We start from the raw sequence: 12,809 nt of genomic DNA on the forward strand, positions 1-12,809 counted from the left end.
AAAGGAACTACTTTTAGATAGTTGTATTTCTGTACTATTCTTTATGTAGAAGAAAATAAATCAGATTTGGAAGGAACTCTGGAAATATTTCAACCTCTGGCTCAATGAAGGAGCCCCCTCTACAGATTAATAATAGAAAAATCAAAGTGAGAGAGGAATGTGCATTCATAAGCATAATATAATGTCTTTATAAGCAAAATCTAATGTCTTCAGGAATCAGGAGGTCAAATATGAGCTGCAGGCATGAGACATTAGGGAATAGAAGAGTATTTATATTCAAATTCATTTAAAAGATTACTAACCAGTCAAGACATGAAGGTTTTGTTCACATGTCCAAATTGTTCTCAAGTCTCTGATAAATAAATACAAGATTTGGTATTACATAATGTAAATGACAAATTCTTTTTGGATGCCTTTGATTTTCTGAGAAATGGGTACCAAGACCAGCTACCATTTGGTAGAACTACCTGGAGCAGGTAAGAATGGCCTGGTAAAGAGCAAAAAAAGCCTTCTCAAGAAATAACCCTTCTCCCAGTCCGTCCCAAGGCAATGTGTATCTCCTGCTATGTCAACGTTCTTATTGACAAGAACAGTGCCAAACTTTATTGGAAAAATGGCATCCTCATTAGGAGATAGAAATCACAGCTCTTTTGTCAGCTTTTAATCTCTGATGACTATGATATAATTCTAGTAAGCAGGACATCAACATTGAATGAATTATTTTTTTTTAAAACTATACTGACCACTTTACACTGAGGTGGTGATAAAAATGCAAGGCACATCCCTTAGCTTGGAGAAATTAGAGGAATAGGCCAGAAACAAAAGAAGGTGTTGGATAACAGTAACAATTCCTTTTCCTCCATCAGAGCTCAGGGCTTGGTTCATTTCCTTGACCAAGACTATTCTCTTCAGAATTCAAAGGCAGGTCTCAAAGTGACAGCTGGAGTGAACTAGTTGTCTAAGCCTAGAGCCAAGTTTCTGAAGGCAATTTTGGGGCTTCGTATGAAAAGTTGGCTTGAGAGAACTTAGAGTTCCTTCAAGGTGGGTCACGGACCACTCAAGCAAGACTCCACTCAATGCTCGTATGACCCATACAAAACTATTATTAATTTACACTCCTTTACAGACACACCTCAATGGGAATTGTTTCCCTATTAACGGGCCTCATGTTTTCCAAGAACCTCTGAGATCCATAGGTGAAATGTTGGTAGAGTGTAGTGGTGTGGGTGTATCCTTGGGTGGTGAGGTGGAAGCAAGAAAATAATAAGAGAAATGGGGTAGCTTAACAGTCCACAGAGCAACACGATGAGAATTTTGATAGGTTGATGCCACCAAAGAGAATAGGGTACCCCTAAACCTTGTGTCATTTACTCTGTGACTTAGAGTACCTGCCTTACAGAGTTAACAGGAAAAGTGAGGTGATATAGGTAAGGGATTAGCATAGCACTCTATAAATATTAGCTATTATCCATCAACCTTTTAGAATAGAAGAAAAAATAAGGTACTTTTTAAAATTTTGTGAGCAGTCATCACCTTATATTTTTACAATCATTCAACACATACTTATTGAGCACACACTATGTGCTGGTAGGCATCATATTGGGATTCAGCAGTGAATGAGACAGGCACAGCCCAACTCGTGGAGCACATAATCTACTGTAGATGCCAAGCAATGCATTTATTGTGGCTCTTGCCAGTGCTTTGAGAGAAAAACATAAGATGCAGGGAAGTTTCCAGAAGCACATGAGATTTAAGGAGAGGTTTCTAGGATCTGTCCTCAAGCCTCCATAAGTGTCACTGTGTAACAAGTCAATAAGGACACTTCATAAGGCAGAGATAGGAAATAAAGAATAATGAAATTGTGTCTTAGTTCATTCAGGCTGCTATAGCAAAATGCCATGAACTGAGTGACTTATAAACAGTAGAAATTTATTTCTCACTGTTGAAGCACCAGCAGATTTGGTGTAGTTCTTCGAGGGAAGAACTTCAACATACAAATTTGGGGAGAACACAAACATTTAGATCATATCAGGTGGCATGGCTAAATGGTAAAGGAAATCACAAGCATCATCGATAAGTGCCAAATGTTAAATCCCACTTGCTCCATTGACCACTGTTCACCTCTTTAGTCTTTTACTGTTCCTGTCTACCTAGCCTTTCTCTGCAATCCAAGACCTTAATCAACTGAGGTTCACTATCTCCCAGCCCCTTGTGCTAAGGGACAGCCTAATTTTTTTTTTAAAGAGTGCCATCTTGAATATTTTAGGATTTCTATTGGAAGGAAACAGCGGTGTTTTCAAGACAGTTTTGTCTTTGGGGAACTAAGAGGTATCATTTCCACCCATAATTTCCTCCAAACACATTTTCCTGGGCTTTCTTACTTCTCAGTTATGACATGGATCAAAAATATAAATATCTAATATCCACAGCCTTTCTCTGTCCTAATCTCCCAGGAAAAATTTTCGTTCAAACTGCTCAGTTCTTCAGCCTCTGTTGTGTCCATCTGGGTAATGGGTGAGGGGGGAAATTAATGGGAGCTGAGAGAGGTGGAATTGCTTTTGGCTTAGATAGGGCAGGGAACTAATTTAAGAAAAGCAGAAGGGAGTCAGGGGAAGAAGAGAAAACTTCAGAAAGTCAACTTGGAGCTATGGAGTTTAGCTGGTAAAAAGAAGAGGTTTTCAAAAGATGCCTTGACAGCCTAGGAAGACAGAAAGTCAGGAGGGTTTTTAGGAAGTTTGGCTAGGTGGCATGTGGTGCAAGATCTATATTACTCTTTAAGCTTTGGAAGTCAAAATCATGTTTCTTTTAGACACTATATTGTACTGGGACCATCTTAGAAATCCCCAAAATATCCAATATTATTCTGGGCTATATGAATTGAGAAAAAAAAATATGGCTAATAGTGCCTGGCATCTTAAACAGTGCCTAAGAGTCCCATAGGTTCAGTTGTGGGATGTCAGTGGAACTAAACAGAAAGGACCTCAGCAACACTGCCCTGAATAGACCAACATCTAAGCTGGTAAACATTGCACCCCAGACTGGATAGACACCAAATGAGCAAAGGAGGTCTGCTTGTCCAGTATGTGTCTTCAGCTGGCTATCATGGGCCATCAGCATCAACTAGTGAACATGGGAGATGCAGATGTGGAGCCTTTAGATGGGCCAAATGAGTCTGCTGATGTTAGATGGGCCTTGTATTTAGACTGTGCAGAGCAGGTCAGAGTATGCCTCCTGAAGGCAAATTCACTGGGACTATTCAGACAGGCCAAAGGGAGTTAGGACAGATCAGCTTTCCTCACAAGCAGCCCAACCACTTTTGCTATGTCAGCCATTTTAATTTTATGGGCTGTGTTAGTTTCCCATTGCTCCTGTAACAAATAACCACAAACTTAGTGGCTTAAAACAACATAAACTTATTATCTTACAGTTTCGGAGGTCAAAAGTTTGAAATGAGTCTTACAAGGCTAAAATCAAGGTGTCAACAAAGTTGGTTCCTTTTAGATGTTCCAGGAGAGAATCTATTCCTTGCCTTTTCCAGCTTCTAGAAGTTGCCAGCATTCTTTGGCTCATGTCCACATCAGTCCAATTGCTTGCTACCATGGATGTATCACCTCTTCCTCACTTTGACCCTTCTACCTCCTTCTTATGAAGGCACTCATAATTATGTTGAGACCACTTCAATAATCCAGGATAATCTCTGTTTTACAATCCTTAACAATCACATCTGCAAAGTATCTTTTGACATATAAGGTAATATATTCATAGGTTCTGGCTTAGGACATAAACATCTTTGTCAGGGCCATCATCCAACTTACCACACAGGCCTTGATGTTCTTGAAAACCAAGAGTTAAATGCCAGTATTGACCTGTCCTCAAATTCCTGTGGTTCCAGGTACCTGAATTTGGAGCAATATGTAGGACTTTTAATAATTTAAAACCATATGGACTATCCCATGATCTCATTAATGTCTCCTCATCCCTTGCCCCATCACACATATCTGAATATAGTCTTTTCCAGTTTTTGTCTTCTAGATACAAAAAGATTGGAGTCTGTGATCCTGAGAAGCAAATGTATTTGTCTTACATAAGCACAAAACTAGAATCCAATTTCATGTCTTTAATAAACTAGAGAACAGAAATTTCTATTCTCTAATCCAAATAAATTTCCATTCTCTAATCCAAACTCTTTCATACTCTGTACATGACTGAATGCTGTGTTCTTATATGAACCTTCTCAGGTCTTCGTTTAGGAGTCAGAGCCTCAAAGTAAAGTATCCTATCAGACACTTGTCAACAGTTAACTTTCTAAAAGTCCACCAGAAAACATGTCGATGAAGCAAAGTTTGTTAGACTCACTACAGTAAAGAATAACATCACATTGACAGAGACTTAGTAGTGTCTCAAAATGGAGAAATTAGGGTAGGGTTTATAGGTTTACAGAGTTTTCAACTTGGGCCGAGTGATTTTTAAGGTCAGTATTGCAAGGCAGAACACTGGTTGGGATTGGCAGAATCTATGACATAAGAGCTCAGGATTGGTAAGCATAGTGAGGTGGGGTCTTAAAGTGACTCTTGAGCAAGCAGTTAGTCTTGATAAATAATCTATTTCGGTAGAGTCAAACTTTTACATTCCAGAAGCAAGTATTTCTTGGGGCAAGTAATGAAGTTATTTTAACTGGTTTCTATATTGTTTAGCTCAGGGACAGGAAAGTATGTTGGTTTCAATTCTTATATTTAACACAGAACTGAGAATATTTATTATTGCTACATGCAGGTTTCGGTTTATTAGTTCTAAGAATTTTCTTTAAAAACAGATTCTTTTTAAAGTCATCCTCATTTGTAGGAGAATATACATATTAAGAGCTCAGGTTTCTGAAGCAAGCTAGGCTTGGGTTTGAATCTTGCTATTAAGCATATGTTTTCTTATCCATTACTTGGAGCTTTGCAGTTGTTCTAAACATTCAATTAGATAATGCAGGCAAAAGTTGATAACAATAAATGTTAGCTTTAAAAAAAGATTCAAGTTCAGTTTGTGGTCTTTGTCTCCTACTTCTAAAATACACCTCGAATTACTTCTCTACTGTCATCTCTCTAGTTATCTCCTGCCAAAGTGCCCTAGTTTCTCTTTTACCACACCACCTGAATGAGTAGCCTGGGGGATTTTTTAAAAAATGCAGATCTGACCCTTTCGGTCAGAGCCAACTCCTTTCAGTAGCTGGTCACTACACTTTGAATATAATGCAGGGTGATTTATAAGACCTTGAACACTTTATTCTCTGTCTGCTTTCCTATCTATGCCCGGAACCATTCCGTTCTCCCTCAGAACCTTCCAGCCATCTAGTTCTGCTTATAATTTCTCAGACATATGTAGTACTTTTCTGTCTCAGTTCCCTCCTGGAAGATTCTTTTCTCCATTCTTCACTTGGCTAAATCCTTTGGGTCACTAATGATATATCATTTCCTTAGAGATGCCTTTTCTGACAAACTCTTTCCCACAATCAATTCTCTATCATAATCTCTTAGCATTTTCTTTACTTTCCCTCCATAAAGATTTGAAATTACATATTTGTTTAAATGATGATTTAAGTCTTCTTAAATGATAGGCCCCAACACAAATTGGTTATATGTGTACGGAGATCTAGAAGCCACCAGCCCTCTGGGCAGAGGAACACAGTCTTGGATGGCTGGAGCCCCCAAGATGCTCACTTCCAGGCAAAGAGTAACCTTATTCATTTACCCAATATGTTATACAAATGCAATCATTTTTTTTCTGTGTGATACAATGTGAGAAAGGTTCAGAAGCACTGCCTTAAGCTTGTATTTTTGGTACACATAGAGATATAAGCAAACAAGGGTCAAGGATCATTATTAATATTCAAAATTTTACTATAAAATATCACTTGCAGAAAAAAAAAATCTACTGTCATTTCCTTGGGCCACAATTTCATATGGTGTCCAGTATCATAATAGTAATTACATAGTTACAAATGTATTCGACCACAAACTCAAGTTTGCTGCTCTTTAATTATTTTACTTACATTGTAACATGCCTACAAAAGAAGGAATTTAAATGAGCCAGTTAATAACCAGAGGTCAGTCTGGAAGAAATAATTGACAGAACCAGTCCTCAGATCTCACCAGGCTTTCTTGGATTTAAATTGGAATCCAAGAGAGAAGCATTTATTCATTATTTATTTCACTCGATCATTTATGACATGTTCAGTCTCAAGGGAAATCTGAGTGTCTGTCTGAAATACAAAATTAACAAATTAAAATTAACAAGCACAGAAAGGAGAAAATCCAGTGTTGCCCTGGCTCACTTTAAGGGCTAAGACTGACACTGGGCACATCCAGGTAGGGCTTCCCTGGCTTCTCAAAGTTAGGTCAACTTTCTCCTCCACCCCATGTGCCCCCCAACTCCCAGCCACACATATGAATCTGTCCAGGGTAGAAATTTCTGGTTAAGTAGAGAGAAGACAGTATTGGGACAATATGAGCATTCTTTAGCATCAAGTGATTGCTTTCAAGCACTTGACAGATAACATCCTGCATTGATTAATGTCCAGGAAAACTGGATCTGTGTGGTCAGTCCTTCTGAGACAGAAGGAAGGAGCCCATTCCTGGTGCAATCCTGTCTCCTGAGGTAGGAGCAACACAGTTGCATGGCCAGAATGAACAAAGGGAAACTACAGCCTAGGTGGTCAGAGAGTATTCAGGGGAAAAGGCGAGTTTGACATGCAAGTGTCCAGCCATTTTCAGTCTGGGTTTCCAGGGTATCTTGGAGGGTGGGGGCAGCAGAAGATGACAACAGGTAATCTGAATCTGAGGCAGGATTCTTTCAAGCTCAGGCATGAGGGCCCCACATACAAGGAGAAGAGGTTGAGCCTCCCATGGAATGCTCATTTACCCAATATGTTATACAAATGCAATCAGGAGACTGATGATGGCTACTTGGCATGGAGCCTTAGTTCTGTCCCCTCAGGCAGACCCATCATTGTGAGAGGATGAGGTCTGAGACCCAGTTCCAAGCCAGTGGTCTGCACTGGGCCTTTTAACTACCCTAGTCTCACCACATCTCCCTATGAAGCAGGGATGAGTTGGAATCCAGGTGCTGCCAATCTCCTACCCTCTGTCCCCACCCACAGCTGAATATGACTTTTCATACCCCTGCTGAGGGCTAGGTCCTTGCATCCACCGGAAATAGTCCCTGCGAAACCTTGACTGAATCACCTGCCAGCCCCACCTGGGATCCTGTTGATCTAGCCTGCTCACCTATCTGGGTCACCCTACCAGCCATGCATACTATGTGATTGGCACAGCAAGCCTCAGTGTGTTGGGGTGGGGGAAGAGCTTCACTGGATCCAGCTGACTCTCCTCTCCTTGGCTTCCTGAATAAGGAAATTCCGGAGCTGAGTGGCGGAAGACAAAATATCGAAATTCTCCAGTCTGACATCAGGAAAGGATGCCCAAGGTGGAGGAAATAGTATTGCCCACAGGTACAAGCCCCAAGGGAAGGTTTTCAGGCCACAGTCTGCTGGGTGAACAAAAGGTCAATAGAAGTTATCACAGTCTTCCCCTTCACCAATCTTTATTCTAGTTCTCTCACACATGGGCTTTTTCATAGAGCTTTTTCAAGTAGGTAATCCATTTTTCTGAAGTCAAGCCATGAAAAGTAAATTTAAGCATTTCTCTGCTGGCTCCTGGGAAGACTAGACACATTAGGGACCCTCATTCCCCTGTCAGCAGGATCTTGGGAAAAGACGATGTTGCCCACTGAAAGCGCACCAGGAGGAGGCTAAGGAGAGACATGAGGAAATGCTGACATTGAGGAGGTGGGCAGAAAGAGGAGCCCAGCAAGTGATGGGGAAGGAGAAATCACTGGGTCTCCCAACATCTACGGTAACCTTGTTCTGATGTTACCCAGAAGTCCATCTTTAGAGTTGATTTTATTTCTGTGTTGACCACATTTTGATAAAGCTTATTAACACTAGGGTGAGATGTGTCAGAAATCCACTTGGTGGGCCAAATGTGCATTTTGAGAAATTCCAGTCTAAGAGCATATCCAATGTAATAAATCAGACAGTATGACAATATAAAATAAGAACATTTCAGGCCTTGGTCAATGTGTCATTGCTGGAGTCCCTCAGATTCCTCATCTAGATAGCAGTTGGTCTTTTCCATATCCAGCTGCTCGTTTACTTTCTCCTCATCCACTTACTATGCACCCGCCATTTCCTAATTAACTCAAGTCTTGATTTTCTGTTTTGTTTTATTAACTTTATATTTACTTCTACTGCTGGATGTTGCCTCAAATCCTTTGGGAAGTAGTAGACAATAAGCAAATACATAAACAGCAGCAGATTGTTTAACTAGGTGTCTGAACACCAGAAATATATAATGGAAATAATTTAAGGAAATTTTTAAAAATAATTACTCATGTTTAATATTGGGTTGTTATAATCATTGAAAAGCTGTAATAATGTAGCTTATAATGAATGGTCACAGTGAAATCACAGCAGTATCTCTGAGCGTACAAATTCTGACACCCCTTAGATATGTTTCTTTTAGGGATCACAGGTGTTTGTAATTGAGCAAATATATATTGAACATTTCACATGTAATGTTTGGATGTCTCAGGGTTCATCCTCAGGCACTTCTCTATCTATACTCAATCCCATGGCTCCCCAAATTATATCACTAGCCCCAACCTCTCCCTTAAACTCTGACAGATATAGTCAATAGTCTATCCAACATCTCCACTCAGATGTCCACAGATATCTAATAGATACCTCCAGTCTATTGTACTAGACCAAGCCACCAGAGTCTCTGGCTTGGACAACTGTCCTGGCCTCCTAACTAGTCTCCTGCTTCCACTTTTACTACATAATAGCCTTCTCTTCACATTGCAAGGTGTATCACAGGCTGAATTCCCCAGGAAGTCAACTCTGAGATAGAGATTTGCATGCAGAAAGTTTATTTGAGGGTCCCTTTGAGATCAACACCTATGGAGGAGTGATGGAAACAAAATTGGGCAGAGAGTGAAGTTGAACTCCGATGCAATTGCAATAGAGGTATCAGCTGATCCGATGAAAGCTCTGGAGCTGAGATAGTCCTTTGTATCCTCTCATTGCCTAGTCATTGGAAGAGGCATGTCTTTGGGCCAGGGGGACTTCTTCAGGCCACAGAAAGGAACACAGCTATGAGCTGTCAGCCTCCCAACTTTCCGCTGCTGGGAGATAAGTGCATCAGTCCTGAAGGAGGGATCTGGGCAGTGCACCACCATATCCACTACAGAAAGATTCTTATAAACATTTGCTAGACCTACTTCCTTACTAGAAACCCTCCAGAAGATTGTCTTCACACTTAGAATAAAAGCCAAAGTCTTTAGTATGGCCTAAGACTTCCTATATGATCTGGCCCTTCTCTAACTACCCAACCTCATTTCCTACCACTAGTTTTATGTTACTGTTGTTCCTGCCACACTGGTCACTTTTCTATCCTTTAATATTTTAATCATACTGTCAGCTCTAGGCCTTACACTTGCTGTTCTTCTGCCTGGAATATTCTTCCTCTAAAGAGCATCGTGCTTATTCCTTTATTTCATCTGTCTCTGTTTAAAAGTCGTTTTCTCAGCAAGGCCTAACCTGACCACCCAATCTACATTAGCCACCCCTACTCTAACACATTACTCTCTATCCCTTTGCTTTGCTTACATTTTCTCGATAACACTTCTCTGCACTGTTAGTTTCTATTACGGCATTTATCTAACTATCATCTATCTATCTATCTATCTATCTATCTATCTATCTATCTATCTATCTATCTATCTATCTATCTATATCTATCTATCATCTATCATCTATCTATCTATCTATCTATCTATCTATCTATCTATCTATCTATCTATCTATTTGCTTACTTACTATTTTTTTTTTTAATCCATACGATGGAATAGACAAAAGAACATTATAAGAAGATGTTGGGTTTGACTGAGTGGTAAGAGGGCAAAAAAATGCTCTTTTGAAAAGTGAAATATCTAAACTTTGGTACTACCAAAAATTCAGAAAGAGCAGGTCCTATGTATTCTAGATAAGTGGCCCTGGGAGTAGAGACAGTGAAGCTAATATTCACAGGTTTAAAACAGGGGGGGTTTGAAGCCATGTACACTTTTTACTAATTTTGAGACCTTTATCTCATAGCATCTCTGAGACTCAGATTCCTCATCTGTAAAATAAAAATGATGGGGGTGATTTCAGGATAAAATGAAATGATGTATAGTGTTATATAAATAATACATGTTTAATGAAAGGTAGCTACCATTATAATATAGTTAATAATAAACATGATTACTAGCCAAAGGCAGTCTTATAAGAATGTCTTAAATTTTGTCAAGTCAGGTAGATTTTTTTAGGATACTTTGGACTATAAGTACCAGAAAACTCATATTTAAACTTATTGAATTTATTTATCATATGACCAGCCATCCCAAGACAAGGTAGGCTATAAGCATGGTGCATCAGGGCTACAATTCAGTTTCTGAGACTTTTTTGGACCTGATCTGCTCTGTGTAGGCCTTATTCTTGGCCTGAAAGTTAGATGACTGCAGTGATTACAAGTGTCACATCCAGACATTTGTAATGTCCAGAGGAAGGATGGGATGAGACTTTTTATTTCATGGATCTGTTTTTAAGAGTAAGGGACCTTTTCCCAGAAGGTCTAGCCCACCACCCAAAAAGACTTTTTTTGTGGTATTAGCCAGAATGCATAACATACCCATGCTTAATTCAGTCATTGACAAAGGAAACAGACCCACCATGACTAGCTTAGACTAACCAGTGCCTGTCTCTTGGGACTGAGAGTGGGGCCAACCTACCTACCCTGAAGCATAAAAGTAGATGAGTAACTGAACAAAATCAAGGCATTAGAAAGGAGGTGGAAGAATGGATATTGTCCTAACTTGTAGCTCAAAAAGAGATGACCATTGCCAATGGGAATGGCCTGTAAAAGCTAAAGCCCCCTCTTCCTATACTGTTTCTTTCTATGGCAGGTTTCATTGCCTACATTGTCCTTTGCTTAAGTGGTGCCTGTGGCATTGGGCACCTAAAATAAAGGGGGCTCAAGGATGCAATGAGTTGGCAGGGAGGTTATTATATTACTTAAGGATACATAATTTATTTCCTGGTGTTAACATTCCAAGCAGCTTTTAGAAAAAAAAAGTTATTTTGAAGATAATCCTGTCCTTGCAGTGCTTCCAAAACATATGGATGCATAGTCCAAAAGGCCAACATCACCAGTCAACCTTGGGCTCCAAAAGGTATTATGTTTATTCAAACCCAGCCTTGACCAGTGGACTAGGGGCCCAAGCACTTGGTATCACTGGAAGTAGAGAAATAGAAGAGAAGAGCAGACAGAGGACAATGCAAGATCAGAGAAGAGGAACAGATCATGGGGATGAGAGGCTTATGGCCCATGCCAGCTCTAACTCTCTCCTGAAACAGTTGGTACTCTTCTTTCCACTGCCCCCACATAACTCTAGAACTTTCTCCTTGATTTTCTGTAACCTAAAAGAGATTCTGGTATTGTAAAGATTTTTACAGGTTAGGGAAAAGAAAATATAGTACAATGAAATGGCATAGAAGGAAAACAGATATGTCAAACTCAATAGCAAAAGCTCAGTGCCACTCAGCATTTTGCAAGGAAATGGATTTTCAAGAATAAACTGAACCAGAATGCTTACAGAAGAAATAATTTATAGTTAGAGATGTAAAGAAAGGTGAAAGAAGCGGTCAAATAAATCATGGATAGAGGTCAGAGTCTGAAATGTCATTCTGCTAGAGTGGTATATGACTTGTCAGTGACTCATTTTGTAGTCTCAGCTGTAATGATGAGAGCAAGTACATCAGAAAGTAGCAGCCCAGGATAAGTTAATGATATAATTAGATCAGTTATTGCCAATACAGGAGTTTGCCCACAGGCTAAAATGTCTGTAATATCACTCTCTAGGAGAACTTTCAACTCTTACGAATCTTCTTCAGCACTTAAAAATCAAACTTACAGGAAACAAACAAACCACAAAACAAACTCATGACCATATTACACCAAGTTGTCTACACAGTCTCCCCAAGAGTCCAGAGCATTTTAGATTATTCTATCTGGTTACAAGGTTTACTCTATTGTTGAAATGAAATCTTATCCTTCTTAGTTTGGAGTCAAGGCTAAGAAGGAAGTGAAGAGATACTAACAGATTGTCCAAGAAAGAAGAAATGGTCGTTCTGAGGGTGTGACAGTAGAGGGGCAGCTGTGTCACTTGACCTACAGAGGCATATCAACAGCAATGACCGATGTTCCAGGACATCATGAGACTTGACTGAACCACATTGGGTTGATCTCTCTCACGGCCTCACTAGTGTTTCTATGAAAATTGAACATACTTAACATAGATGTCTTTCCTCCCCTCCTTCCTATCTGCTTTCTTTGAAACTTCAACTCTGTGGCCATGGCATTGGACCAGGTGAAATCTTGGGCCATTGACCATTCTTCATAGAATGCTGCCTTTGACTCAGAAATCAACTCTAGTCCAATAAGTCGTGGCCAAGGTTTTAAATCACAAAAGCAAGTGATCAATCTGCAAAGATCTACTTCTGACCATTTTTTATAAGGACACCACAGGCATGGCAAGCACTCAGTGTTTCATAAACACCCTTGCATGAGACCTTACCAATAGATGGCATTTACTCCAGTTATACAGCCTTGAAGACCTCAAATTAGGATGTAATTTTATAACTAAAATATCCAGAAGAATGTCACCTA

The sequence above is a fragment of the Pteropus vampyrus genome, unplaced genomic scaffold (genome assembly GCF_000151845.1).
Source record: "Pteropus vampyrus isolate Shadow unplaced genomic scaffold, Pvam_2.0 Scaffold387, whole genome shotgun sequence".
Taxonomy (NCBI): Eukaryota; Metazoa; Chordata; class Mammalia; order Chiroptera; family Pteropodidae; genus Pteropus; species Pteropus vampyrus.